The 26921-nt window shown below is 46.8% G+C and overlaps 1 protein-coding gene across 3 annotated transcripts in view; it reads left to right on the forward strand.

The window, feature by feature from the left end:
* Nucleotides 1-26921, forward strand: part of GPC4 (glypican 4) — a 238069-nt gene that overhangs the window by 34835 nt on the left and 176313 nt on the right. The window lies entirely within an intron of this gene.

A 26921-nucleotide genomic window follows, 5' to 3' on the forward strand; every position in this document is an offset into this window, starting at 1 on the left:
TTAGCAGCCTTGGGTGCTTTTCCTGCTGTGCTCCTGCCCGTCCTGGTGTGTGTTTGTCCATGTGGGTCCTGGTGGAGGACATCTCTGGGCTCTTGGTTGAGCTAATTGAATAATCTCTCCGATTTTTCAGAAGATCTTGAACTTTAGTCTTGTTTTCCAGAAATTTGAGGGGTTTTTTTGGTTGCATTTTTTAAAATCTCCTCTCTAGTGAGGTCCTAGGAGAGTTCCCTTTTCCATCAAAGGAGGGAACGGGAAGTAGGAGTGCTCCCAGACAGCCTGGGGTGCTGTGCCCCTCCCCTAAGTAGCAGTGTCTCTTAAAACCACACATAGTTTGGGTGTCTGCTATGTATTAAGCAATAAGACCAGTAAGATGATTTGCAAAATATCCTGTTTTATGCCCAATCTGCTTTCTTTCCTTCCTTTAATGCTGTTAACTAAGGATGGCCTTTTTAATGTAGAAGATAATGACCCTCAGGTTTTGTGCTGTCCTCCCATCCCTGTCTGCCCCGTGGAACTGGGGGATGCTGTGTGGGATGCTGTGCAAACTCTGTGCCCTTCACCAGAGCATCCTCAGTGTGCTCACACCCTGCTTTGGGGTCCCCTCCCATGGGAATGTGTGAACCTTGCTGCCTCTTTCTAAGGCTTCCTGTGCACCTCTGCTAGTGTGTGAATAATGTCCAGTCTGCAGAAATGTCCCTCGATTTGTTCTGTCTAAGGCCATGGGTTTTAATCTGCAGACCCCATCCTGGGTCTGCTTCTGAAGGAGCTGTGAAACTAAAACCACTGGATTGTCACTTGGCATATATTTGCTGCCCAGGTGCTAGTGTGTGTTATTTTTGGGGATTTTTAATGAGCAGAAAACTGAATGATGTGGGATGCTGAGAAGAGCTATGCCTGGTGCTGTGCTTGGTCTCAGGAGTGACTGTGCCTTGGCAGACCTCTCTTTCATGTTTGCACATACAAATGAAACCTGTGATTCAAAGTGGCCCATCCTGGACTGGGCTTTATGAATCAGTGGTGGGAGAGACTAAAATATTCATATGGTGAATATACAGTGTGAAATGTGGGAGACAGTGCAAGAAATTCAGTTTGCTGAATCACTGGAGGAGTATGGAGTTACTGAGTGCCCTGGGCCTCACTGGGCTTTCAACAGAGGCATAGGAGGAAAAAAAATCTGCGCATTGGGGATGTGCTGTCTAGGTCTGACCTCTCCATTCTGTTCACTGAATAATTTAAGCTAGTATGGATGTCTGGAGCTCATCTGGTCCAGCTGCCTCCTCAGGGCAGGGGTTGCAGTTTCCAAGTTACCTCTGCAGCTCGGAGCACTGCCCCAGCCCAGGGGCTGACATCTCCCAGTCCAGTGAGCTTTGCCTGCATTTGACTCCTTCTCCCTCTCATGGTCTCTCTGTTTATTAGTCCTGCTGTTTTTCTGCCTTGGTGTATTGCTGTTTTCAAAGATGCCTTCTCCCTAAATTCTGATTCACACATAAGAGTTGCAGGGTTGATATGAAGAGGTGATTTGTTGTTGATTTACCTGGTGCTGTTCACGGGCATGAATTTTTCTGTTCAACATATTGAATTAACTTGGGTCACTAAGTTTACAGGGGGTGCCAGTTAAACCAATATAACCAGCTTGAAATGATTACCCGATGCCACATGCAGAATACATGAGTTAACAAAAATATTTAGGGCTCATAGGGCTCATGGGGTACAGTAATGTCCAACTGCACGTTAACTGTGAAATATTAAGCTTGGTCCTGGCATCGTTAAATGTGGTGAATCTCTGTCTCTGACACCATCCTCCAGTGAGCAATGCCTCCAACAGGCATGATTCTAATGCAGAAATGTTTGATATTTGAGGTGACGTATGAACATTTCGAATGTTTGTCTCCTTTGTGGAGTGCATCCCCTACCTTGGAACTGCCTGGAGTTTCCTCAAACAACAGCCTCCTTGTGTTTGTTCTCAGCATTGGGATGTTTGTGTTTTTAGTTCCTCATTCTTCATTAATGATGTACACAAGTGTCAGCAGAGCCTTCCTCTCATGTTTGTTATTTCTTGCAGTCATTGACACAGAGGCATGTGTGATAAAGACTTATCAAAGTCATCATTACTCTACAGTTATCTGCACTGAACTGTCTGATTTGTCTGTAAACCTCTCTTTTATCTGAGCCTGTTTCTGGCTATATGCCTCATTATTTACTTTCCTGTAGCACTCCCTTCTGAAGAGCACACGTCTCTTCTGTTTAATTCATGATCAAAATATATTAGTGTTCATATTTGTCTCCCTTTTTGGCACCGTATATATGAGTGACAAAACCCACCCAGCCTCCCAGTGCTACTACTTGTCTTGATCTCAGGCTTGGGCCCCTCCAGTTCATGTTTGCTCCCCAGCCCCAAGGCAGCTGTTGTGGAAGGACTGTGGGTCTATCTTGGCTTGTCACTGGAGAGACTTCAGTCACAGCCAGGAGTAAAACCTGGACTTGTAGTTGCCTCCTGGCATAGCTCAGAATCCATGCAATGGATTTCATGCATAGCTGTGTTTTGCTGGGGAAAACTGACAAAGAAGTCAACACTAACTTGATTTATCTCTTTCAGTTGTACCACGAGAAATATGTTAAATATATATATCTTTTTCTGGAAAGGAAGTAATAAGGTGTGAGTGAAACGTGCAGCCATCTCTCTGTATGTAGCACTGTCGAGGCTGCACCTTTACTGTGGGTTCAGTTCTTGGCCCCTCACTACACTGAAGTGCTGGAGCAAGTCCAGAGAAGGGCAATGCAGCTGTAAAAGGGTCTGAAGCACAAGTCTAATGGGGAATGGCTGAGGGATCTGGGGTTGTTTAGCCTGGCGAAAAGGAGGTTCAGGGGTGACCTTATTGCTTTCTACAACCACCTGACATGAGGCTGAAGCCAGGTGGGGGTCAGGCTCTCCTCCCAGGTAACAAGTGACGGGATGAGAGGAAATGGCCTCAAGTGGCACCAGTGAGGGTTTAGACTGGAAATTAGGAAGAATTTCTTCACTGAAAGGTTCGTCAGGCATTGGAACAGGCTGCCCAAGGAAGTAGTGGATCACCATTCCTGGAAGTGTTCAAAAGGCATGTCAATCTGGCATTTTGGGGATATGGTTTAGTGATGAATGTGGCAGTGCTGGGTTAGCAGATAGACTCAATCTTAAAATTCATTTTCAACCAAAATTTTACTGTGATTCTATACTCTTGTTCAGGCAGATGTCCCATACCTGTCCGTGTGTGGCCCCTAGCACGGAGCAGCAAAGCTGGCACCCAGCCCTGTGTGTGATCCCAAAGCATTGTGCCCAAGCAGCTCTCCCCCAGCCTCCAGTGGGTTTGAGGAGGTGACTCCTGAAACCTGCACCCATAAATATCACTTAAACCCAATTATGTGAAACAATTGCTGTTGCTAGGTGGAGGCAGTGGTGGCTGCCCACAGATGTGGCTCACAGCTCCCAAAATCCGTGCATTCAGTGTCACCTTGCCTGCCAGTGCAGCTGCAATCAGCACGTCGGGGGTTCCGTGAGTGTTTGTTTGTGTAGGGGAGAGGAGGCGCTGGAGAGAATTCTGTGGAGACACGAGAAGGTAACATTGATCATCACCACACAGAGATCCAGGCAGTGTGTGTGTTGGGGTTTTAGTTTAGTTTTAGTTTTTTTCCTGTTAAAGGAATTTTCTCCCATATGCATGTTGCTAGGGGACAAATAGCTGTACTTAAGAAAGACAAAAAGGCGGGTGGGGCGGGCCTGGCTACTCCTTTGTCTACACCTGGGTGTGGGGGCAGTTCGCTCTGAGCGTCAGGAGAGAGGAGCTGCAGAGAAAGGAGCTGCTGCTTCTTTCTTTCGGCCGTTCTTTCTTCCTGCTGGAAACAACGCCGGGACCCCAAAAGCCGCTTTCCCTGCCCTGCTGGAGGCCGAGCTTGTGGCTGCCCTGCCCCGCTGCTGCTTCGAGCTTTCGCTACGCTGTAGCCCTGCTCGCCCTGCCTGCCTGGGCCTCCGTGGGGTTTTCCCATCTGGATACATCTGGTCTGCCACCCGGGATTTGTGTTCATCCCTGCCGCTCCAGCCTGCTGTCCCAGCCTGCCGTCCCAGCCTGCTGTTCCTGAGAGTCCGGGATCAACTGCCCAGCGGTTTGTGAAGCCTTTGTCCCATCCCTCCCCGGGATCCCGGGGCACCGGTGCCGCGTGCTCCCCGAGCTCGCTCCGGAGCGCCCCCTGCAGCCGCGGGGGAACCATCGCACCTGCCCTGCTCACCGGGAGCCGCCAGCGCCCCTGCCGGCTGCGAGCGGAACTGCACCCGAGGGGAAAGGGTCTGACAGCCGAGAAGGCTGGGACTGGGTTTGTGATTGCTGTTACTGCCATAGTTGTTGTTGTTTTGTTTGACTGGTTGTATACATATATATAGAGAGAGAGTAAAGAACTGTTATTCCTATTTCCCACATCTTTGCCTAAAGGCCCTTGATTTCAAAATATAATAACTTAGAGGGAAAAGGGGTTATATCTGCCACTTCAAGGGGGGCTTCTGCCTTCCTTAGCAGACACCTGTCTTTCAAAATCAAGACAGATCTTGGTGCCCAATGTGGGGCCCGAGGGCATTAAGAGAGAGAGGTGAAAAAGGAATAACAGTTCCTGGATAACTTTATTTTGTGTGCTGGATATTGGAACCTTGTTAGGCAGCACTATGTGGTCTAGTTTACCCTGGTTCGGGTGGCATGTGGCCGTGGCTATATTCTTCCCCTTTGCAGCTCCTTACTTGAATATGGGTCCTCTGACTAAGGCTACCATTGCTGTTATCCAGCTTGCGTTATGGGTCGAGAAGGTGAGGAATTCATGGGTTTTTAACTTCCTCCGGAATGTGGGCACATGGATAAACGGCTATCACACACTGAGCACATGTTTTTGGGGTTATGTTAACAATGGTACCTTCTGTGAGGAAATGACACCAGGGGAAGTTTTCCCCCAACCCCTCAACCAGTTCTTTGGGCCCACCCCATCAATTTTTGAAGGGTTTAAATTCCCTCTGAATACTAACCATCTGCTGCTGGTAGGCCTACTCTATTTAGCACTCAAAGATAAGTTGAGATTGGCTTGGATATCTACCCAGACACCAGCCCCAGAGACTAGAGATCCTGCCCCAGAACCTGACATGGCCCCAGAGAGTAGAGTTCCTACCCCAGAGCCCTATCCTGCCCCAGAACCTGACATGGCCCCAGACACTAGAGATCCTACCCCAGAGCCTGACACAGCCCCAGACACTAGAGACCCCGCCCCACAGACTGATACCGCCCAACAGTCCACCTCAGAAATGGACTACCCAAACTGGGTGGGGGTACTGGCAAAAGGGATGCAGGAGATGTGCCAAGAGATGGGTCAGTTGCGCCAGGGGATATGCCAGGAGATGGGCCAGGTGCGCAAGGAGATGTGCCAGGAGATGGGCCAGGTGCGCCAGGAGATATGCCAAGTGCTAAGGGAATACACCTCCTCAGCTAGTGAAAAACCCTCTCCCTGCCCCAAAGAGGGTGAGTCCGATGGTGCAGCAGTGGAACCCATGGATGTTACAACTGTCCAGGCTTCAGCTGAACCACAAGGACAACCACAGCCAGCAGCAGTCGCCCCTGTGCAAAGGAGGAAGTGTAAGACCAAATCAGTACGACCAGTTAATGATGATGGGCAACCAGGGCCCTCACAACCAGCAGGAGAGCCAGAGCCAGAAATCATCACTGAGTCCCTGTCGTACGACAGTCTCCGTAGTATGCGAAACGACATTGCGCGAAGGGGGCGTGAGCCTTATACCACCTGGCTGCTTCAGGTTTGGGACCTTATGGGCACAAGTGTGCAACTGGATAGTGGTGAGGCAAGGTATCTGGGATCGTTGACCCAGGACCCAGGTGTGGACCAGATATTTGTGAGGGAGCCAGGGCCCCTTTCTCTCTGGGAGCGGCTCTTAACGAGTGTGAGAGAAAGGTTCATTCACAAAGAAAGAATGCAGGAGTACCATCATAGAATGCAGTGGAAGACACTCGAGCAAGGGATCCAACAGTTAAGAGAGGTGGCAATATTAGAGGTACTCTTTGGGAAGGATGGCCAGCATGATAATGACCCCGATAAGGTCAGGTGCACAGGACAGATGATGTGGAACCTGGCAAAGCTAGGGCCATCGCAATACACCACCTTCATTGCAAGGATTGATGCTGACAATACCCGAGAAACAGTGGGCTCTGTTGCTAACAAGCTCAGGAATTATGACAGCACGATCAATGGCCCGCTGAAAGCTCATGTCTCTGCTGTGGTCCAGGACCTCAAAGAGGAGATGAAGGAGATGAGGAAGGAAATGAGGGAGGAGATGAGGAGGGTCAGTGTGGCACCAGTGCGAGTCACAGGCCCCCAAGTCAGAGCCTGTTGTCCCCCTGCTAGAGAGAGAGGGTACACCCCACGAGCTGAGCTGTGGTTTTTCCTGTGTGAGCATGGGGAAGACATGAGAAGGTGGGATGGGAAACCCACCTCTGCCCTGGCAGCGCGGGTGCGTGAACTCAAGGAGGGAGGCACTAACCGAGGGGGTTCCGCTAAGGTGAAGGTAGCCTCAGCCTCCTGTGACCGAGCTGCCAGGTATTACAGAAGGGAGGATGATATGTCGGATCCCCTTGAAGGGACCTCGAGCATGTACGCCCAGGGAAAGAATGATAACCAGGGCTAGAGGGGCCCTGCCTCTAGCCAGGAAGAGGCATGGGAGAACCGAGTTTTCTGGACAGTGTGGATTCGATGGCCTGGCGCACATCAGAGCCACAAAAATATGATGCGTTGGTTGATACCTGGGGCACAGTGTACTTTAATGCCATCGGGACATGTGGGGGCAGAACCTGTATCCATCGCTGGGGTGACCGGGGGATCACAGCAGTTGACCCTTTTGGAAGCTGAGGTGAGCCTGACTGGGAAGGAGTGGCAAAAGCATCCGATTGTGACCAGCCCAGAGGCCCCGTGTATTCTGGGCATAGACTTCCTCCGGAATGGCTATTACAAAGACCCAAAAGGACTCAGGTGGGCATTTGGGATTGCTGCTGTGGAGGCAGAGGGCATTAGGCAATTGAACACCCTGCCTGGACTATCAGAAAATCCTTCTTCAGTTGGGCTCCTGAAAGTGGAAGAGCAACGGGTGCCAATTGCCACCTCGACAGTGCACCGCCGGCAGTATCGGACAAATCGAGATGCTGTGATCCCCATCCACAAGATGATCTGCGAGCTGGAGAGCCAAGGGGTGGTCAGCAAGACCCACTCACCCTTCAACAGCCCCATCTGGCCTGTGCGCAAGTCTGACGGGGAATGGAGATTGACTGTGGACTATCGTGCCCTGAATGAAGTGACTCCACCACTGAGTGCTGCTGTGCCGGACATGTTGGAGCTCCAGTACGAGCTGGAGTCCAAAGCAGCAAAGTGGTACGCCACTATTGACATTGCCAATGCATTCTTCTCCATTCCTCTGGCAGCAGAGTGCAGGCCTCAGTTTGCCTTCACCTGGAGGGGCGTGCAGTACACCTGGAACCGACTGCCCCAGGGGTGGAAGCACAGTCCCACCATCTGTCATGGACTGATCCAGACTGCACTAGAAAAGGGTGAGGCTCCAGAACATCTGCAGTACATTGATGACATCATTGTGTGGGGGAACACCGCAACCGAAGTGTTTGAGAAAGGAGAGAGAATAATTCAAATTCTCCTGCAAGCTGGTTTTGCATTCAAGAAGAGCAAGGTCAAGGGACCTGCCCGAGAGATCCAGTTCCTGGGAGTAAAGTGGCAAGATGGACGACGTCAGATTCCCACTGAGGTCATCAATAAGATCACAGCAATGTCTCCACCGACCAACAAGAAGGAAACACAAGCTTTCCTAGACGCTATAGGTTTCTGGAGGATGCACATTCCCGAGTACAGCCAGATCGTGAGTCCTCTCTACCTGGTTACCTGCAAGAAGAATGATTTCCACTGGGGCCCTGAACAGCAGCAAGCCTTTGCCCAGATCAAACAGGAAATTGCTCACGCCATAGCCCTTGGCCCAGTCAGGACAGGACCAGAGGTGAAGAACGTGCTCTACTCTGCAGCCGGGAACAATGGTCTGTCCTGGAGCCTCTGGCAAAAGGTGCCTGGTGAGACTCGGGGCCGACCACTGGGATTCTGGAGCCGAAGCTACAGAGGATCTGAAGCCAACTACACTTCCACAGAGAAGGAAATCTTGGCAGCTTATGAAGGAGTCCAGGCTGCCTCAGAAGTAATCGGCACAGAGGCACAACTCCTCCTGGCACCCCGACTACCGGTGCTGGGGTGGATGTTCAAAGGAAAGGTTCCCTCCACGCATCACGCCACCGACGCTACTTGGAGCAAATGGATCGCCCTCATCACGCAGCGCGCCCGAATTGGAAACCCAAGTCGCCCTGGGATCTTGGAAATAATTACGAACTGGCCGGAAGGTGAGACTTTTGGGTTATCTTCTGAAGAAGAAGAGGAGCAGGTGACACGTGCCGAAGAAGCCCCACCATATAACGAGCTACCAGAGAGTGAAAGACAATACGCCCTCTTCACTGATGGTTCCTGCTGAATTGTAGGCACTAGCCGGAAATGGAAAGCCGCTGTATGGAGCCCCACACGACAAGTTGCACAGGCTACTGAAGGAGAAGGTGGATCGAGCCAATTTGCTGAGCTCAAAGCTGTCCAATTAGCTCTGGACATAGCTGAAAGAGAGAAGTGGCCAAAGCTCTACCTCTACACTGATTCATGGATGGTAGCCAGTGCTCTGTGGGGTTGGCTGGAAAGGTGGAATAAGGCAAACTGGCAGCGCAGAGGAAAACCAATCTGGGCTGCTGAGGAGTGGAAAGACATTGCCACTCAGGTAGAGAAGCTATCCGTGAAGGTCCATCACGTAGATGCTCACGTCCCCAAGAGCCGGGCTAATGAAGAACATCGTAACAACAAACAGGTCGATCAGGCTGCGTAAATAGAGGTGTCCCAGATAGACTTGGATTGGCAACATAAAGGAGAACTGTTCCTAGCTCGATGGGCCCATGATGCCTCAGGTCATCAGGGCAGAGATGCCACCTATAAGTGGGCACGAGACCGAGGGGTGGATCTAACCATGGACAGTATCTCCCAGGTGATCCATGATTGTGAGACATGCGCTGCGATCAAGCAGGCCAAGCGGGTGAAGCCCCTGTGGTATGGTGGGCGATGGTCCAAATACAAGTATGGGGAGGCCTGGCAGATTGATTACATCACACTGCCTCAAACCCGCCAAGGCAAGCGCTATGTGGTCACAGTGGTAGAAGCCACCACTGGATGGCTGGAGACCTACCCTGTGCCTCATGCTACTGCCCGGAACACCATCCTGGGCCTAGAAAAGCAAGTCCTTTGGAGGCATGGCACCCCTGAGAGAATCGAGTCTGACAATGGAACTCATTTCAAGAACAGCCTTATAAACACCTGGGCTAGAGAACATGGCATTGAGTGGGTGTACCACATCCCTTACCATGCACCAGCAGCTGGGAAGGTTGAGCGGTGTAATGGACTGCTTAAAACCACCTTGAAGGCACTGGGTGGGGGGACTTTCAAAAACTGGGAGATGCATTTAGCAAGAGCCACCTGGTTAGTTAACACTCGAGGCTCCACCAGCCGAGCAGGCCCTGCCCAATCCGAGCCCCTACAAACAACAGATGGAGATAAGGTTCCAGTGGTGCACATGAGAGGTATGCTTGGAAAAACTGTTTGGGTAAAGTCTGCCTTGAGCAAAGACAAACCCATCCGTGGGGTCGTTTTTGCTCAGGGACCAGGTTGCACCTGGTGGGTGATGCAAAAGGATGGAGAGACCCGATGCATACCTCAAGGGGACCTTGTTTTAGGGTGAACTACCCATGGCTCTGTACTTGTATCAGTATCAGCATGTATATTTGTATATAATTTGGGTGATGCATGGATTTATATGGTTAAAAAAGTTAAGTTTCATGTAACATGTTAGTATGGGAAAAAATTCAGGGTGGATAATGTTGGGGTTTTAGTTTAGTTTTAGTTTTTTTCCTGTTAAAGGAATTTTCTCCCATATGCATGTTGCTAGGGGACAAATAGCTGTACTTAAGAAAGACAAAAAGGCGGGTGGGGCGGGCCTGGCTACTCCTTTGTCTACACCTGGGTGTGGGGTCAGTTCGCTCTGAGCGTCAGGAGAGAGGAGCTGCAGAGAAAGGAGCTGCTGCTTCTTTCTTTCGGCCGTTCTTTCTTCCTGCTGGAAACAACGCCGGGACCCCAAAAGCCGCTTTCCCTGCCCTGCTGGAGGCCGAGCTTGTGGCTGCCCTGCCCCGCTGCTGCTTCGAGCTTTCGCTACGCTGTAGCCCTGCTCGCCCTGCCTGCCTGGGCATCCGTGGGGTTTTCCCATCTGGATACATCTCGTCTGCCACCTGGGATTTGTGTTCGTCCCTGCCGCTCCAGCCTGCCGTTCCAGCCTGCCGTTCCAGCCTGCCGTCCCAGCCTGCTGTTCCTGAGAGTCCGGGATCGGCTGCCCAGGGGCTTGTGAAGCCTTTGTTCCATCCCTTCCCGGGATCCCAGGGCACCGGTGCCGCGTGCTTCCCGAGCTCGCTCCGGAGCGCCCCCTGCAGCCGCGGGGGAACCATCGCACCTGCCCTGCTCACCGGGAGCCGCCAGCGCCCCTGCCGGCTGCGAGCGGAACTGCACCCGAGGGGAAAGGGCCTGACAGCCGAGAAGGCTGGGACTGGGTTTGTGATTGTTTGCTGTTACTGCCATAGTTATTGTTGTTTTTGTTTGACTGGTTATACACATATATATATATATAGAGTAAAGAACTGTTATTCCTATTTCCCACATCTTTGCCTAAAGGCCCTTGATTTCAAAATATAATAACTTAGAGGGAAAAGGGGTTATATCTGCCACTTCAAGGGGGGCTTCTGCCTTCCTTAGCGGACACCTGTCTTTCAAAACCGAGACAGTGTGTCAGTGGCAGTTTGGTGTGCCAGTGAGTTGGCTACATACGGTTATGAGTTTTCATTATAATTTTCTGCAATGCAAAGAAAAGCTTTAAGTTAAGGGATGTAGACCAGTATATGAATGAAATTCTGTTAATAATCTAATGCCTCTTCTTGGTGGTCTGAGAGTTCGGTTGCTGGTATTTCTATCCCCTCTTCTTTCATCTTGGTTTGCAGGTAGATGAAGGTGTGGTTGTTCTTTATCCATATTGAAGGATTAAGACCCCAGAAATTTATGTTCTCTAACATAAAGGCTGCAAATAAACACAGCAACTAGTTGGGTGCTGTTGAATGCTGTGATAATTACAGAGCATTAAATGACATTTGAGATAAAAGCCCTTCTGAACACACAACAGCTGTCAAGGTCAGGGTTTAGCAAAGCTTGTCATTCCTGTGCCTTAAAATGCAGATTGCATACCAAGTCCCAAATGGCCTTCTAACAGTGTGGAAGTTTTTTCCAGCCTGCAGTCGCACAGAAGTTGGAGCATTTTTTCTGACACTAGTGAACCATTCATGAAGTTAGGCACTATTGTAAATTTAGCTGTTAAAAAGATTGTTTAATTCCATTTGGACACTTGAAAGCTTATTGGTTAACAGGAGTGATAGCTTTCTTAAAATATTTGGTATGCTGTTAAAGGAAAGTTTGCTGTTCCCAATTTTATACAATTAACCAAGGAAGAGAGTTTGGTTTTTTAACTTTTTTTTCCCCCAAACAAAGCTTAGCCTGTGTAACTGCAGGGAGAGGCTTGAAAACCCAGCCTGGTCTTGCCTTAGAGTCTAAGATGTCAGGAGACAAATCAAATGAGTCTGCCTTGTTTTTATTAAATGCCCTTGATTTTTAGCCTAATTACTTTTCTTTTTATTGCTTTGGGTGGGCACAGAGTGAGCACAGGTTTTGATGACCGTAAACCCTCTACTGCAGAGCAACATGCCTGTCTGTCCCAAGCCTGGCTCTCCTCTGCGCTGCTTTCCCTGCTGCTCCATTTCCCTTGATATTATCACCACTGAGCGAGGTTTTAACCTGCCTCAAGGAGCTTCTACTGTGTGTGCTGCTGGCAAAGAGGCACCAGGTGTACTGGTGGGGGGCTCTGCTCTGAGAAGGACCCCAGACTCTCCCCTGCCTCTCCCTCACAGCTTCCTGAGCCTGCTGCCAAAATTCCTTGTGTGCATGGGATGTGATGGCACTTGGAGAGTGGAGGGGTGGCAAGATATGTGTCACCTTTTGCCCTTCCAAGCGCTCTGACAGCTCCTGGGAACATTGCAGCCCTCTCTTCCTGCCGTCTGGCTCCAGCCTCTCTCTGTGGGAGCTCTGGCTCAGTGCTGGCACAGCAGAGCCAGCAGTGTCCAGGAAGCACGTGCTTTTAACTCGGTTTATCCAGGCTGAAGAGGATTGTGCTGCTTCTGCTGTCACTTTGACAGATGTTTGCACTTCACAGGTTGAATGGACTTGCTGTAGTTACATTTTGACTGAGGTATCACATAAAAAAAGTTAATAGGAAAATCCCGACGGCACAGCCTGCCAGGGTCAGTAGGGCTGGTGGTGGTGGGGAAAGGAATCGGCAGTCTTGGGCAGCATTTTCTCTCTGGATGGCCATTTCTAATTTTAATAGGGACTGCAGGCACTTGCTTTCTGTTCTGCTGCTTCTGCTGATGAAGTCGTGCTTCCTGAGCAGGCCGCTCAATTACAGAGGTTTAGCTGAAGTCTGTTTGAAATTTTTTTTTTTACTAGCGGGTATGAAATGGAATTGGATCTCTCTGGAGCATTGAGATTGGTCAGAGCAGAAAGAGTAAGAAGGGAAAGTTACTTTGAAGTGGGATTCTTGGGAAACTTGCATCAAACTTTGCATGGTTTTGTACCCAAAATACCCTTTATGCTGATGTTCATGTAGCTGGTATAAGAGAGCAGAATGTAGCCTGTAATTTGGGCTGCAACTATTCACAGACCAGGCAGCACACTGAACCAAGATGAAGCCAGATGCCAGCTAAATCAGCAGCATCCTCTTCCTCCCTTTATTTTTCGCATTACAGGATTATATGTATGGGACCTGCTTTAATAATAACTACTGAGAAGGGAGAACTTGCCCCACTAATCATGAGCTTAAAATAGAATATTTGTCTCAAAGTTGCTTATACTTTGCTTTGCATCTTCTGTCTTGTGCCCTATGCTGCTCAGTGGCTATGGGACTGTGTTGGTCCAAAATCACAGTTCCCCCTTTAAAAAAACCAAACCGCTCATTTCAGTAAGATCAGAGGAAGAAAGCCTTAAAGCTTTTCAAACCAGAGCATGTCATCCCTCTTGGAACTGTTGGTAAAAATTGATGCTATAGATTAAAATGAGAGAGAAGAAATGATAAAATCCCTCCCCCCCACCCCCTTTTCTTTTTTCTTTTTCTGGGTGACTTTAAATCATTCCCTTCCTGCAGATGGCTTGCTGTGCTGGAATGCCCCATATGTGGCATCATGTGTGTGCAATTACACATTTTGTCTTGATAAGTTTGACGTGTTTCTGTAGCCGGCTGTTTGTCAGTCATCAGCTTCAGCCCCCCTGTAAAGAGTCAGGGTTGTTCTTCCTGTGATTACATTTTAGATCCTTTTCCTTCTCAGCTGAATGACAGGTATTAGCATATTCCTTTGGAGGGTGGTGCTGGGTGTTGGTACCACTTGATGGGGTATTGGCAATCACAGATACTCTGTTTGTCATTTAGCTCAGTGAGAAAAAAAAGTGTCTGAATCTGATAATGGAGAACACAGAAGTAATGCTAGCAGCCAAATGTCTGCTTTAGCCCTAAATCACTTGTTTCCTAAAGCAAAACAAATCTGAAGTGTGGGAATACCTTGGAGAGGATCTGTCCGTGAGAACTCATAGGTACTGATGAAACTCAGCACATGGGGTTTATTGGACTGAATGAGCTTACTGCTGTTTTGTGCATTATTTTTTTTTTAAGTGAAGAAGGCATGTTGTCTTTCTAAATAACTCTTCCCCATGGATGTCTGGGACAGCTCTTCAGTCTTGCCTTGCTTGCCTGTCAGTATTAGGGGTGGATCCTGTGGGTCTGTTGAAAGAAACCTTTTAAAGGACAAGGTGGATTGTTGGGTTGGATTGAAATTCCTGTTGCTTTTAATGTGGCAGATTCGGCTGACTAACTGTCCAACAAACCCATCTGTTTTGGATTTAGAGGAAATATAGGAAAAGCAGGAAAATGCCTGCTCTCTGAGTAGTACAGAATTAGAGTACACAGTGGGAACAGTTCTAGTCTATCAGCTGCAAAAATGATCTCCATCAGTAAATACCACTTTTCTGCACACAGGATCTGTTTCACTTTTTATGCATATGCCTGAATTAGGAACTGTGCTATTAAACTAGCTGTGAACAGAGTGGTGTGTGCAGACAGGAGTGAAGGCTGCTCATACCTTGTTCTGCAAAGGGAGGAAATTTCCTTCTCCCCAGGCGCAGCTGGATGGGCTCAGCAGAGTGTGTGCCTGTTGCTGTGTTAGGCTTTTTGGGCTCAGTTGTCAGTCGGGACTACAAACCAGAAATTAGTCCATCATATAAAAGTTTCTGGTACAGCTCATTCTCAAAGCAGAGGAAACAATTATCAGTTGCAATCACAGGTAACAAGAGTTCCTGCTGCTGGTCCTTCCCCTTGCTCTCCTCTGCCTCGTGCCCACCCATTGCTGTCTTGCTCTTCTCTCCTCCTCACCTCTTTGTTGAAGGCACCTTAGTAGTTCTTGTTCTGGTCCTTTGCTAACCTGAAGGTGTCCCAGGGGACAGAACACGGGTACTGCGGAGGGACAGTTGTGCTCCACAGCACAACAGTTCAGAAATTAAAATTTAAAAAAACCAAAAATATTGTCCCAGTGTTAGCAATAACTGGCTGATAATTGTTGGCCTGCTGCTTTACCTTACTCTGTTCAGCCCCTTGTGGGTGCTGCTCTGATGTTGTGCCCCATTTCTGTTGCTCTTACCAGCTGCAGGATGGAGGGTTTTGGACACAGCCTCTGGAGCTGGGATGGCTGACACATCCCCACAGCAGTTAAGTGCTGGATGTGAGGCATTGGCTTATCTGCTTGAAGGTCCCTTTTGCAGCCAGAAGGGTATTAAAAGACCACTTTGTACAACAACGCTGAGGATCCCCTTGATCCATGAACTTCTTGTGAGATTCTTACCAAGGCAGGTTTACAGCATTTCTCTTAGCAGCTTATTAGCCGTGGGCATTCTTGGATAAAATCACCCTGGCATCTCTCCTGCAAGACTGCAAAACATTTATTTTTCAATGCAATAGATCTGCCGTTGCCACCTGTAGTGTTGGGTCACCATCCTGTTTAGAAAATCCTGACAATGAAGCAGTCAAAGCCAACTGGATGAGTGATGCCTGAGACCTGTATCAACAAAGGAGCCAGTCTTCTTTTCCTCCTTTTTTTTTTTTTTTACCAGAGCATAAAAAGACTGACTTCTTCTGAATTGAGCCCTTGAGAGAGGTACAGAAACAGCACATGGTAGGGATGGGCAGAAAGGTGGGTGATCTTGGGCCAGGTGGACATCACCAGCAAGGGGGAAGCAGGTTGTGGAGAGGATAAGGATGCAACTGGGCACTATCAAGCAGATTGTCCTGCATGAGTCAGTAAGGATGACTTCTGGCCTCCCCTTCACTGATGTTGGCAGTCACAGATGCCCTGTGATGGACGTGGTGCTGCCTAGGTTGGGAACTAAGCTCTGAGTTTAATGGGCTGAAGTCCTGGCAGACATATGGAGGATGTATCCGAGACTTGACTGAGCCCTAGGCAACTGTCCCAACTTGCACTTTGTGCCTTCCACACCAAAGGATTTTTATATTATCATCAGGCAGCCAGGACTCTTGCAATATGCTATTAGTTGTTTTAATGCTGTTTTATTAGTTAATAAATTCTTTTAGCTGTAACTTTAACCTGTAATACTTTGGTATGGGGTGCCTGGGGAGGAAAGCAAGAATCCAGAAATCATGTGAAAGCTTTTAATAAACCATTAGCCCTTCCTGCAGTGCAGTCCTGTGGGAATTAACTGCTCTGTGCATGAGTGAATTCTCCCTCAGCCTTCCATGGGTGGCATAATTTTGTCCTCAGCTGGCACAGCAGATGCTTGACTGCTCTCTTGAGTGCAGTAAATGGGACGTAACTTGTTTTCTTGGTGTTGGGGGACAGCAGTTTCAGAAGCTGGACAAATCCTTTAAAAATAGTGGGCTCAAGCATGTCACTAAATCCTTCCATGGTGCTGGACTGGGCTCCTTCCTTGTCCAGGCAGATAATACCAGAGCTCCTGCTGAGATAGCCTGTGTTGCTGGTTCTTGTGCTGCTTAGCAGAGATTTAACAACAAGCTGCATTGAATTTGCAAGCAGTGGAACCTAAGCCAGTGTGCTCTGCATGAAAGGTGTACTCGAAAAACCTGGAGCAGGCTCCATCCAGGCCATTTGATGGAGCTGGCACAGCGGTGGCACTTGCTCTGTGTCTCTGCTGCTGTGTTTGTGGGATATATTTTGCCATTTGCCAAGGAAGGCTTTTATTTGAAGCTGACTTTTTTTTTTTTTTCTCTCTGATGGGGGAGAAATTAATTACCACCCTTGCTCCTCTTACTGCCCTGAAGACTAGAAATATTCAGAAAGTTAATATTCAAACAGCTTTAAAAACCGGTATCTCTAAATGTCAAGTTAACGTGCTCTGGAAACAGTCTAACTCAAGGACCCAGTATGAACATCAAATTGCATCTGCTGCCTCAAGGACTTGTGGGATTCTCTGGGGCAAACACAATGGAGAGATTGAGAGTTTATTTCAGCTTTTTTCAGTCTTTCTTCTAAAAGCAAAGTTGTATTTTTCTCATGCCTGTCCTCGCCACAAATGCAGCCTGAACCTGTCTGAGATGGCAGATTAAAAATGAAACCTCATGAATGAGAAATACAACCTGCATTTTTTATGATGGTGGAAAAAGTAAACCCGTTTTAAAATGTGCATATTTTTAAGACAGTAAATGACTAAGTAGGTGAGATGTAGGTATCAATAAATATTTATTCCAAAGAAGTAATCTCCCAGCAGAATTGGAAATTGTCTCATCCTTTTAGGCAATTAAAAATCAATGTTTGTTTTTCAGAGTGGAAGTAACATTTTTCCAGTTGCTTTTGGAGTGTGGCCACTGTTAAGTGAAAAGTTTCACAGCTACGCAAGATTTTTTTCAGAATAATTGCACTAAAAGGACAGACTGATTTATAGGATGGATTGTAATGATCTTGAAATGCAGGGGAGGAAAAAACTTCCAGAGTTAACCCAAATGTGAAATTATTCTCTGAAAAAGAAGTTGGAAATGGGGGTCTGTAGTCTCCAGGTGGGCAGATGGTGAGTGCTGAGGCTGGGTCACATCTACTCAAGGTAGGAAATAGTCATGGAGGTTTATAAAATTGAGACAAATTATATATTCAAATGAGCCTTATTTTATAGACCAGGTAAACCAATTAAAGCTCTGTAAACACATGAATACAGATTCATGATCTCAAATACAGTCGGTCACTACATGACTGGCTTAGGTACACCTGCCACAAGAACTTAGGGACCTGTTTCTGGGGTTTTGGGGAAGGCTGTTGGTGCCTCCTGAGCCCTGTTTCCTATTTGTCCTTGGAAGTCTCAGTGTTGCAGACTGTGACATGTGAAACAGCACAAGGAGCAGAACAGTGATCACCACGCTGAGCTGTGGTGCTGGGATTGACCTGTTGCACATGTGCTTGGGTGGGAATATCTTGTAGTGGGAGCACCAGGTCCTTTTGTGTCTGAGGGGCCTCTGATGCATTGGTGCAGTGAGTGGTCCCTATCCCTCTCTGGGGATCCTGGCCATGTCACCTGGCTGCCCCAGGGCTGGTCACCTTTGTGGCCAGGAGCTGGTCCTGCCTTCCTGCAGTGGTCAGCACTGTGTGTCAGGTCATTGCAGGCAAAAGACCACAGCACTTAGGTGAGGGGCATTTAATTTTGCAGGAATAATCAGAAGGAACCATTTGATTTCCTCCCACTTACCTTTTAAATTTGTGTCGCCTTGCACACAATTGTGCACACTCTTGGCTTTTTACACCAGCTGCTCTAAATGCATTTTAAAGAGCTGAGGAATGCACACACAGCAAGGTCATATAAATTAATAATTATCTAAGCGCTTCTGCCCTTTTCTGCCTCCAGAAAAGAAGTGGAGGAGGAAAAAAATTTTTAACTGCCTTTTTTCTCACCCTTATTTTTTTCTTCCCTTTTTTTAATCTCTCAAACTCATTTTCAGGGCTGATCCTGGGCACTGTTGTTTCAGCCACAGCCTTGGGCTGGTTTTACTTTGACATTTCACTGTCGCATTGCCTGTATTTGAGCCAGCGCATGAATTTTCATTTGCAAATGTGTTTGGGTTTGTAATTCGTACAATGCAAATAGCTTAATCACAAGCCATGCAGAACTTGTAATTATCAAAACTTGGAGTACAGAAGAGGTATAAATCATGACAGTGCTGCTTTCCAGCTGCCAATTAAAAATGGGAATTTAAGCTGCCTGAGCGTGGAGGGTTTAGGTTGGGAAGTTTCTGTTTCTGTGTCTTGCAGAAGAGTTAATGAATAAAGGGTTTGCTCATAACTTCTCATTAAGCAACAACTGGATTTATGAAATACTGGCACTAGTGGAATAATTAGGACTTTTCTATTACTGATGAGTTGGACTCAGAGGGACGCATTATCTCAAAGAGTGCTAATCCTGAAGCCTGTGCTGGTGCTCTATGCAGTGGCTGGAAGTGTGCCTGGACCATGTGGAGCCTGCCTGGGCTGTGCAGGGTGCTGGGAAGAGGAGCACATCCTCAGGTGGGGTCCTCCTGCTACCAGGCTGTGGCCCAGTAGGGGTTGTGGGATCAGGCTGGCTGGTACAAAGTGTGGGACAGGATCTAAATCTGGACTACCTCCTCCTTGGTCACCTAGGAGTGATGCCAGGGGATAGGGGCACCACTTGCTGAGGGGTGGGGAGGTGGCACTGTGGACCATCACTGCTGGCTCTGGGCTATCCAGAGCAGAGGGGCTAAACCGAGGAGAGGGGCTAAACCGAGGAGAGGGGCTAAACTGAGGAGAGGGGCTAAACCAAGGAGAGGAGACAGGAGGGATACACAAATGCCATTTGCTGCTTTTTTTGCCCCATTCTTTGGTAATGTGTTAGTGGTACCCAGCACACCAGGGCCCCCATGCCAGTACGCTGGTGCTCTGGGCACTGCCAAAGCTGTGGCCATGGAGCAGATATCAGGAACTACGACTGACTTTTAGTACCAAAGCAGAGTCCCTTTCCTTGGGGAGCCAGAGTTGGTCTTTCACGTTCTCCAGGGAAGCCTCAACCTTCAGGCTTCAAGGGGCTGGCAAGGCAGCACGTTGGGCTCATGGAGCTGGGCAGCCCAGGGTTATCCATCATGATTCCCAGGGTCTGTGGGGATGTTAGGCAACCTTGTAAGCCTGTTGTAATTTTAAAGCGTTTTGATAATGTTCCCCTCAGCTTTAATGTTACATATCCCTGCGTATGTTCCTCAGTAATTGAAAGGGGTATCGGGCCAATTTGATCTGTCTGGCTTTGACTTATGCTGTCCTTATCTTGGCCTTCGTGTCATTAAGAAAAAAATTGGTATTGATCTGAGACTATACCACTACATTGTGCTGCAATTTTTCTTCCTTGCTAGTAGAATCTAAATCGATAAAAGGCAGCTGCTTGTGACGTGCGGCAGATATGATGCTGTCATTTATATATTGTAAATCCAATGATAGCTGATCAAATCAGTGCGTCTGCTGTTCCAAACCTGACATGATTGAATTGTCAATAAAAAAGATTCTACAGTAAGGGAAGTTCTGCTGGCAGTGTAAATGCCTGGAAGCCTCACTAAGTTTGATACAAGATGAAGCAATAAGCTAGGCTATCATTATATAATTCCAACAGCCAAAATATTTGAATACTTGTGTTCTCACATGGTACTGGAGCTTGGGGAAACCTTTTATTGCAACTTGTTTGAAGAAGAATTATTCTGAGACTGAGGAATATGGATGGCTTCTTCTAAAATGAAGGTATGTTGGTGAGGACTAAGAAATAGTGTAGGACTTGTCTGAACTGAAGATGTGCAGTTTCAGGGCATTAGCAGGAAGGTTATCAGTGTTTCTGTTTGCTTGGAAACAAATCTTGCAGGAAGGAATGTGATTGATAGGATGGTAAGAAGAGACTGGCTCTGCTCCTGTGTGGAGTCTCTGTTAACATGAAATCGTAATATGGTTCATGTTTTCTTCTGGACTGCAAAAAAACCTTATATTATAAATCTGTTCATGAGCCTTTTCTTGGGAATTAGGCTGGAAGATGCTGCAGCCAGTGCAAGGTGGTGCCAAGCCATTTAAGAGCTAATGGAGTTGCTGCTCTAACTTCTCAGAGCTGATTCAATTTCTGCTACCCAAAGACCTCACTGTACCATGTCTCAGCCCAGCCGGAGGAGAAGTGCCAGCAGGGAGAGAGGCTGGTATGTAATCTGCTCCCCTGCATCCCCCAGTGGAGTGTGCTGGAGTGGAGATGAAGGGGAATAGGACTCAGGGAAACACATGGAAATGTGCAGTAAAATCTAAGTAAAAATGTGCCTTGCCAGGCTCCAAAAAGACCTTGCACATTCAGAGCACATTAAACTCTTGGACACAGCGTCACGTAGTGTTTTTTTGTGACACCATTTGGTGAGATGTAGTGAGGTCAGATGAGGCTGTGCAATGATCCTATGAGATCTTGGCTGGATCCTGAAGGTATCCGTATTATGGTATCCCGCAGTGGTAGGGAGGAGAGCAGAGATCCAACAGGTGGGAATTGTACAGCAAGATTGATTTATTTAATTATTTTACAAACTATTTTATAGACTTTTTCTTCATAGTCTAATTGCCCATGGAGCCGGGGAGGGGGAGTTCGGATATCTCTCCCTCACATGCCTCTGAAACGGACGAGCCAGCTTTACTGCTACAGTCAACGTCTAGCAGCAGATTAAACAAAGACTGCCATGTGCGTAGTAATTCTAGCACTGACGGATCCCCAGATGGGAGCTTGCACCAGATAGCACAGCCTAGTTCCTACCACAGCCCAAAATCCGGGGCAGTATCTGCGTTCAGGGAGAAACCATGCAAATCACCCCAGTCTAACAATGCACAGAGTGAGTCCTCAGAGATGGAGGCGTACATTGAACTGATAATACCTTTCCAGACTGATAGCACAGCGTCGGTTTTTAAGCCACTGTTTGCCATTCTTTCAGTCCCTTCAGACATCCTGGTCCGGGGTGGGGGGGAAGGGAACAGCATACCTCTAAAGAAATTTGGCTTGGCTCGCAGCGTGCAGGACACAGATAACATCGGGGTCACCAAATATTACAGTATCCCGCAGTGGTAGGGAGGAGAGGAGAGATCCAACAGGCAAATTGTGCAGCAAGATTGATTTATTTTATTATTTTACGAACTCTTTTATAGACTTTTTTCTTCATAGTCTAATTGGTCAAAGGATCAGCCACCCCTTGGGGGTGATTGGCTAAAATCCTAAAACATCCATTGTCAAAATATTTTTCTACTGTACCGTAAACAAAGCTCTGCAAGGTTGCAGATGTTCATAGTTTATAGAACTCTGCTACTATCTTCTGTGAGAGAGAAGAGTATCTCTCGGGACTGGAAAGAAACAAGAGAAATTCCTGCTAGCTGTATTTTTGTATCCACATATCCATGTAGATGGTCACCTGTGGGAATAGGTCTGCATCCAGCAGTGTGGTATTTTAAACTTGTTCATTCTCTTTGAATACATTTTTCAAAGTTAAATGGCCAGTAGTATTGTGAGCTTTCATTTCTACAGATAAGCTTGGACCAACTGCTTCCTCATGCCAGGGTTTTCCTATGTTAGAAATGGAGAGCTTTGTGTCCCTGCAATGCTGGCTGCTGTGTGCAGCTCCTTAGTGACTTTCCCCACAATCTGCTGGAGGAAACCTCATTCTCTGCCCTGCATTTCTGCTCCACTTTTTCCCTGCTTGGTAGTTACTCGTGGACCTTGCTGATAGCCGTAGCTTTTAAAAGATGTGCTAATTCAATTGCTTGTGATTGACTGTGTTCTTAATCTCTTTATTGTGTTTCACCAATTTAGCTAAATCCTAAATCCATTAGGTACTCTCAGATTGCTTTACAAGTGTCCAGAGGAGGTGATTCCAATAAATCCACCCTAATTCTCTCTGCAGACAGGGTTTTAAGACTTCAGGCTTGGGCTGGAAGAAGAGTGGACTGATGAAGGAGTGGGCCCGCACAGGAACACAAAGGGTGAGAAGCAGTTTAGCCTCTGCTTCTTTACTTTTATTTTCTACCATCTAGTTGATGCTACTGTCTACTTCACTTTCTTGATGGAGAGGAAAACTTTGAGATGCACGTGCTGAGAAACCAGCTGTGGGGACTCCTAGTCCCCTTTCACAAAAAACAATGAGGAATTGAAATAATGTTCTGTTTGTTAAGTGAGGGTGGCAAAGCTCACTTAACAAACAGCATTTCCTGTAATGCTCTTTTTCTTCTATGTTTTTTGCCCTCCTGTATGAGGGTCGGTGTACTGGCATTGCTAAACACAAACCTGGCACTTGCTAACTCTTTTTTTTCCTGTCCAGTTTGCATTGCTTTTATGCTGCTTAAGCCAACAGAAATGCTTTGTTTTAGGACAGGAACTGTAGCTAATAATTCACTCAGGAGCAAAGGAAATCAGCTTTTTCTGCCTAATTGTCCTTTCCTAGCTTTGGAAGTGAACACTGCAATATGGTTGGCTCTGGGGGTGCCATCATACTCTGGTGCTGGGGAGGGTGGGAGCCCCAGCCCCTTCAGGGTCCCAGCTCTGGTGCCGCCCAACCCGCGGGGAAAAGACATCTGAATTTCCAGTGCTGCATCTGGGAGGAATCATTTGTGGTTTGTGGCTGTTTGAAATGGCATCTTGTGCTTATATACTGCTTGTTAGGTCTGGGGATAAATGGCATGTCAGCCTGGGAAATGGGGAAGGGTAAGATGCCCATATTTAAAACCGGTTGGCTTTGTTAATCTATAAAGGTAAAGGCTCGGACTCCATCAGATCAGGGTAGAGTTACACTGATGCTCTGGAAAGAAAAGGAGTAAAAATCTTCAGGAGTTTTACGGCACTGTAGCTTAAGCTAGTCAGTCTTTGGGAGATTTGGGTATATTTTTGTTGTAGTGGGGAAGTAAAGATTAGGATGGAACATGAGTGTCCTCATAGGAAACATGAATTTGCAAAACATTTTGCTTTCTCACTTGAGTGGAAGCATGTGATTTTCAGTTCCCATAACCTCAAGGCATTACAAAATCATGATTAAAGCCCTAAGAACAATGTGATTGGCATTAAAATTGGTAAGTTTGAAAAATTATACACTCTGAGGTTTTCCTTAATTTACTTTTCTTGTCTGCCAGCGCTACAGGTCACAGTTTCAAGCCTTTTCCCACAGCAGCAAGGGCTGGATTGTTTTGGTTTTTAATTGTAAATGGAGGTCTTTATGTAATCTGCTCTGTCCAAAGCTGGGGCTTCAGGAAAACAACAGATTGTGCAAGATCTGAGAGCAATTACAGTGGTTGGGAATAGATTCAGCCTTTGTCAAAAGTGAAACTGTGCTACAACTGTCACTTATTGAAGTGGGGAGTGTGCCAGTTGGAACCGATATGGTATTTATATCCCTTAAATGATAAGGTATGAAAATGTTCACCTTGCAAAAAGCAATTGTTCTTATTAAAGGTCTGTTTATTAAACAGCTATCTCTATTTGATCTTTTTGGTGAAGAAAAATACACTATCGACTGTATATACAAATTGGATGATAATTTGGGTAATGCTTGATGATGGGAAGTCAGGAGCACAGCAGTGGCTCTGGACAGCAGAGGTGTAGATGGCACTTCCAGCATTTTCTATTGTTACCCTTTTTTTTTTAAGTTGTGGCCTGTTTAATTCATGGTTAATGATGGTTAATTCATTCATGTGCAATTAAAAATGCCCAATGCAGACTTCATGGAGACTGCACATAAAACACAGAGGCTTAGTAGGGTATTAGAGATTCATCTGGGTTCCTGGAATACAGAGGATCTTTGCTTTGGCTTGTGTCTAAGTGGTCTTTGTTTAACTGATAGCTGCTAAGTTTGTTTAACTGATAACACATGTTGTGCTGTTACTGGTGTTGACCTTTTCCCAGTTAAACTGGCTTAAAATGAGAGTATTTATGGGGAGATTCTGCAGCCCTGGCGTCCATGGACTCTTTGTCTGGGCAGAGGCGGGATTGGTGTTTGGGGGCGCTTCAGCAGAGAGCTGCATGTTCGCAGATTTTAATGGCTCTTGTTCCAGATGGCTTTTAACATACTCCCTACACAGGCATCCTGGGCAGGAACTGCTTTTTCCATTGCCAGTTTAGGTTTTGCCACTGTGGTTTCATTACACTTCAGGTTTCTTGAGCACATAAAATGCTGTCAAATTGTTAACAGGAGGAGGAGGAGACAGGTTTGCAGCACAGCCTCGGGCTCCACAGTAGCAGAGCTGCTGCTGTGTGTAAGGGGAAATCAAAGGAGTGCTTTGTGCCCCAGTCTGGAGCCTTTAAAGAAAGTCTGGGTCTGTCTGTGGGGGCCTGCTCTGAGCTGCTGCTTCTGGACATCAGGAAGAGCTTTTCCAGTATATGTCACAGTGACTGGACTGAGTTTGAAGAGAAGTGTCAGCAATGGAGCGAGTCCATCCCATCTGATTGCTGGCAGCTTTTCACTCAGCCATGGACTGAGCCTCCGTGAGCCTGCTGAGAGCCTGTCTCAGCTTTGTTCACCTGTTTTCAGCTGCCTTGAAGTTCCAGGGAATCTGTGAAGTGTTTGTAATGGAGAAGCACATGGGGAGGGTAGCCACAGTGTTGCAATGTGACTGTGGTCAAGTGTTTTCCAGAAATGTTTTTGAGGATGCAGGGATGTCATAGAGGATTGTTGCTCTTCTGCTGTCCCCAGCTCTTTCCCTGCCTCCAAAGGTCCCTCTGTTGAGGGCTCAGGGTATCCCTAGATGGAAGTGTAGACTGCCCATCAACTGTGGGCAAACTGCCCTGGTGCTTCACCCTTTTTGTCCTGGCTCGGGGTGAGGCTGTTCTGAGGGACCTTCAGGAAGGTCCTTGGGAAAGGGACTTTCCAAGGTCTTTGGGTCTCATGTGAAAAGTGGAAAACCTTGGAGAAAAACAAGAATGTTTGCAGAATGCTATTTATTTCAAACAGGAAAATGGATTTTGATATAAATATGGGATACTGTCTGCAAAGAGGTTGTTCACCCCTCTTCACCCATGTTGAGAAGTAAACTTTTTTCCTGTGGCAGACACAAGCATACAGGTCTCCTCTTCTCTCTTCCCAAGGATCTTTTCCATGCCATGGTGCTGCATGGTGCTGGAGCTCGGCTCTGGCTTGGGTGAGGGAGATTTGAACCCAGATCCCAGAATCATTAAGGTCTGAAAAGACTTCCAGAATCATTGAGTTCAACTATTAATGCAACACCTCCATGTTCATCACTGAACTATGTCCCCAGGTATCATGTCCCTGCATCTTTTGAACACTTCAGGGATGATGACTCCACCACTTCCCATAAGCAGCAAATGATTAGTTCAAAGATTGGAAAACGGGTTGGCTCTGCTTTTTCATTTGTAGAGGCTGTTAAAACTCCCACTATTTTGTTATTAAAAAGGATCCATCTCTGACATGCTTGAGCCAGTCAGTTAAGTGCAAACCTGATAGGAAATTTTTGGTTCTTGACAAGAAGTGAAAGAAAAATGGCTCTTCAAAGGGAAGTGTTCTCCTGGCAGGAACAGTGGTAGGCTTGGGGTGGGGGAAGGCAGTTGTCTTTGGATCAGAATTCTGCATTTGAACCTGAGCTCTTTTCCCCCTTGGTTTTTCTCCATGGATATAAAAAAATCAGCTGTTGATTCCCAAAGCAACTGAATAATTGTACCTAAATTGTTATAACCTCTCAAATATGTCAGTGCTTCCACTGGAAGAGGAGATTATGGATGGGAGGAGAAGCAATGTGAAGGTTTAGAAAAAGGCGATGCTTTTTCTTATTCCGTGGAGGATGTCTGTAGATGGAAGTGTGCAAGCACTTACTCAAAGGCTCACTAAGACATTAAATACCTGCAGAGGGTACATTTTAGACAGGCCATGGTGCATTATGTCTTTGAAATGATCCTCATGGACTCTGCCCTCCTTGTTCAGCAATAAACTAATTCTCAGGACTAATGGTAAAATTCTGGAAGGCATGAATTCCCAACTTAAATAGATTTACAGTGAGTTAATAGATTTTCCAGCATATCTCTTGCAACCTATTTGTGGTGGCATCATTTTAACATGCACAGTTATTGAAAAAATTGTCAGGATTTACAGTCTTCTCTGACCTCTGCTTTTGACACCTAGGAAACACTCCATAATAGACATAACATTTGCAGTATGGATATAGACCTTGTGTGGAAGTGTTCAGACAGGAGGTCTCTCTGGGTAGTAACTTTTCCTTGGGAAAAAGGGGATTTTGGGATTATGAGCATCTAATACTTAACAAATGTCACCAAGAGGGTCACATGTGCCACGAGTTGCAGAATAGACAAGTCAGAACAGTGTCATGATGAAGATGAACCTTCAGCTTTTTAGGTAATATATTCTGTGTTGGTTTCCACATGCAGCCTTTGACATACACGATCTTTATTTTGAAAGGACTACGATGAAAGTATCATTTGGAAAAGCTGTTTATTTTTTTCCCAGGCATATTTTTCCTTGCTCCTTTTGTTATTATTTATAAATCAAAAGTTACATTGATCTGGAGATTATGTGTTAAACCATGTCTGAGCAGTGGTTGGTCTATTACTGAGAA

This window comes from Corvus moneduloides, chromosome 14, assembly GCF_009650955.1.
Source record: "Corvus moneduloides isolate bCorMon1 chromosome 14, bCorMon1.pri, whole genome shotgun sequence".
In the NCBI taxonomy this organism is placed as follows: domain Eukaryota; kingdom Metazoa; phylum Chordata; class Aves; order Passeriformes; family Corvidae; genus Corvus; species Corvus moneduloides.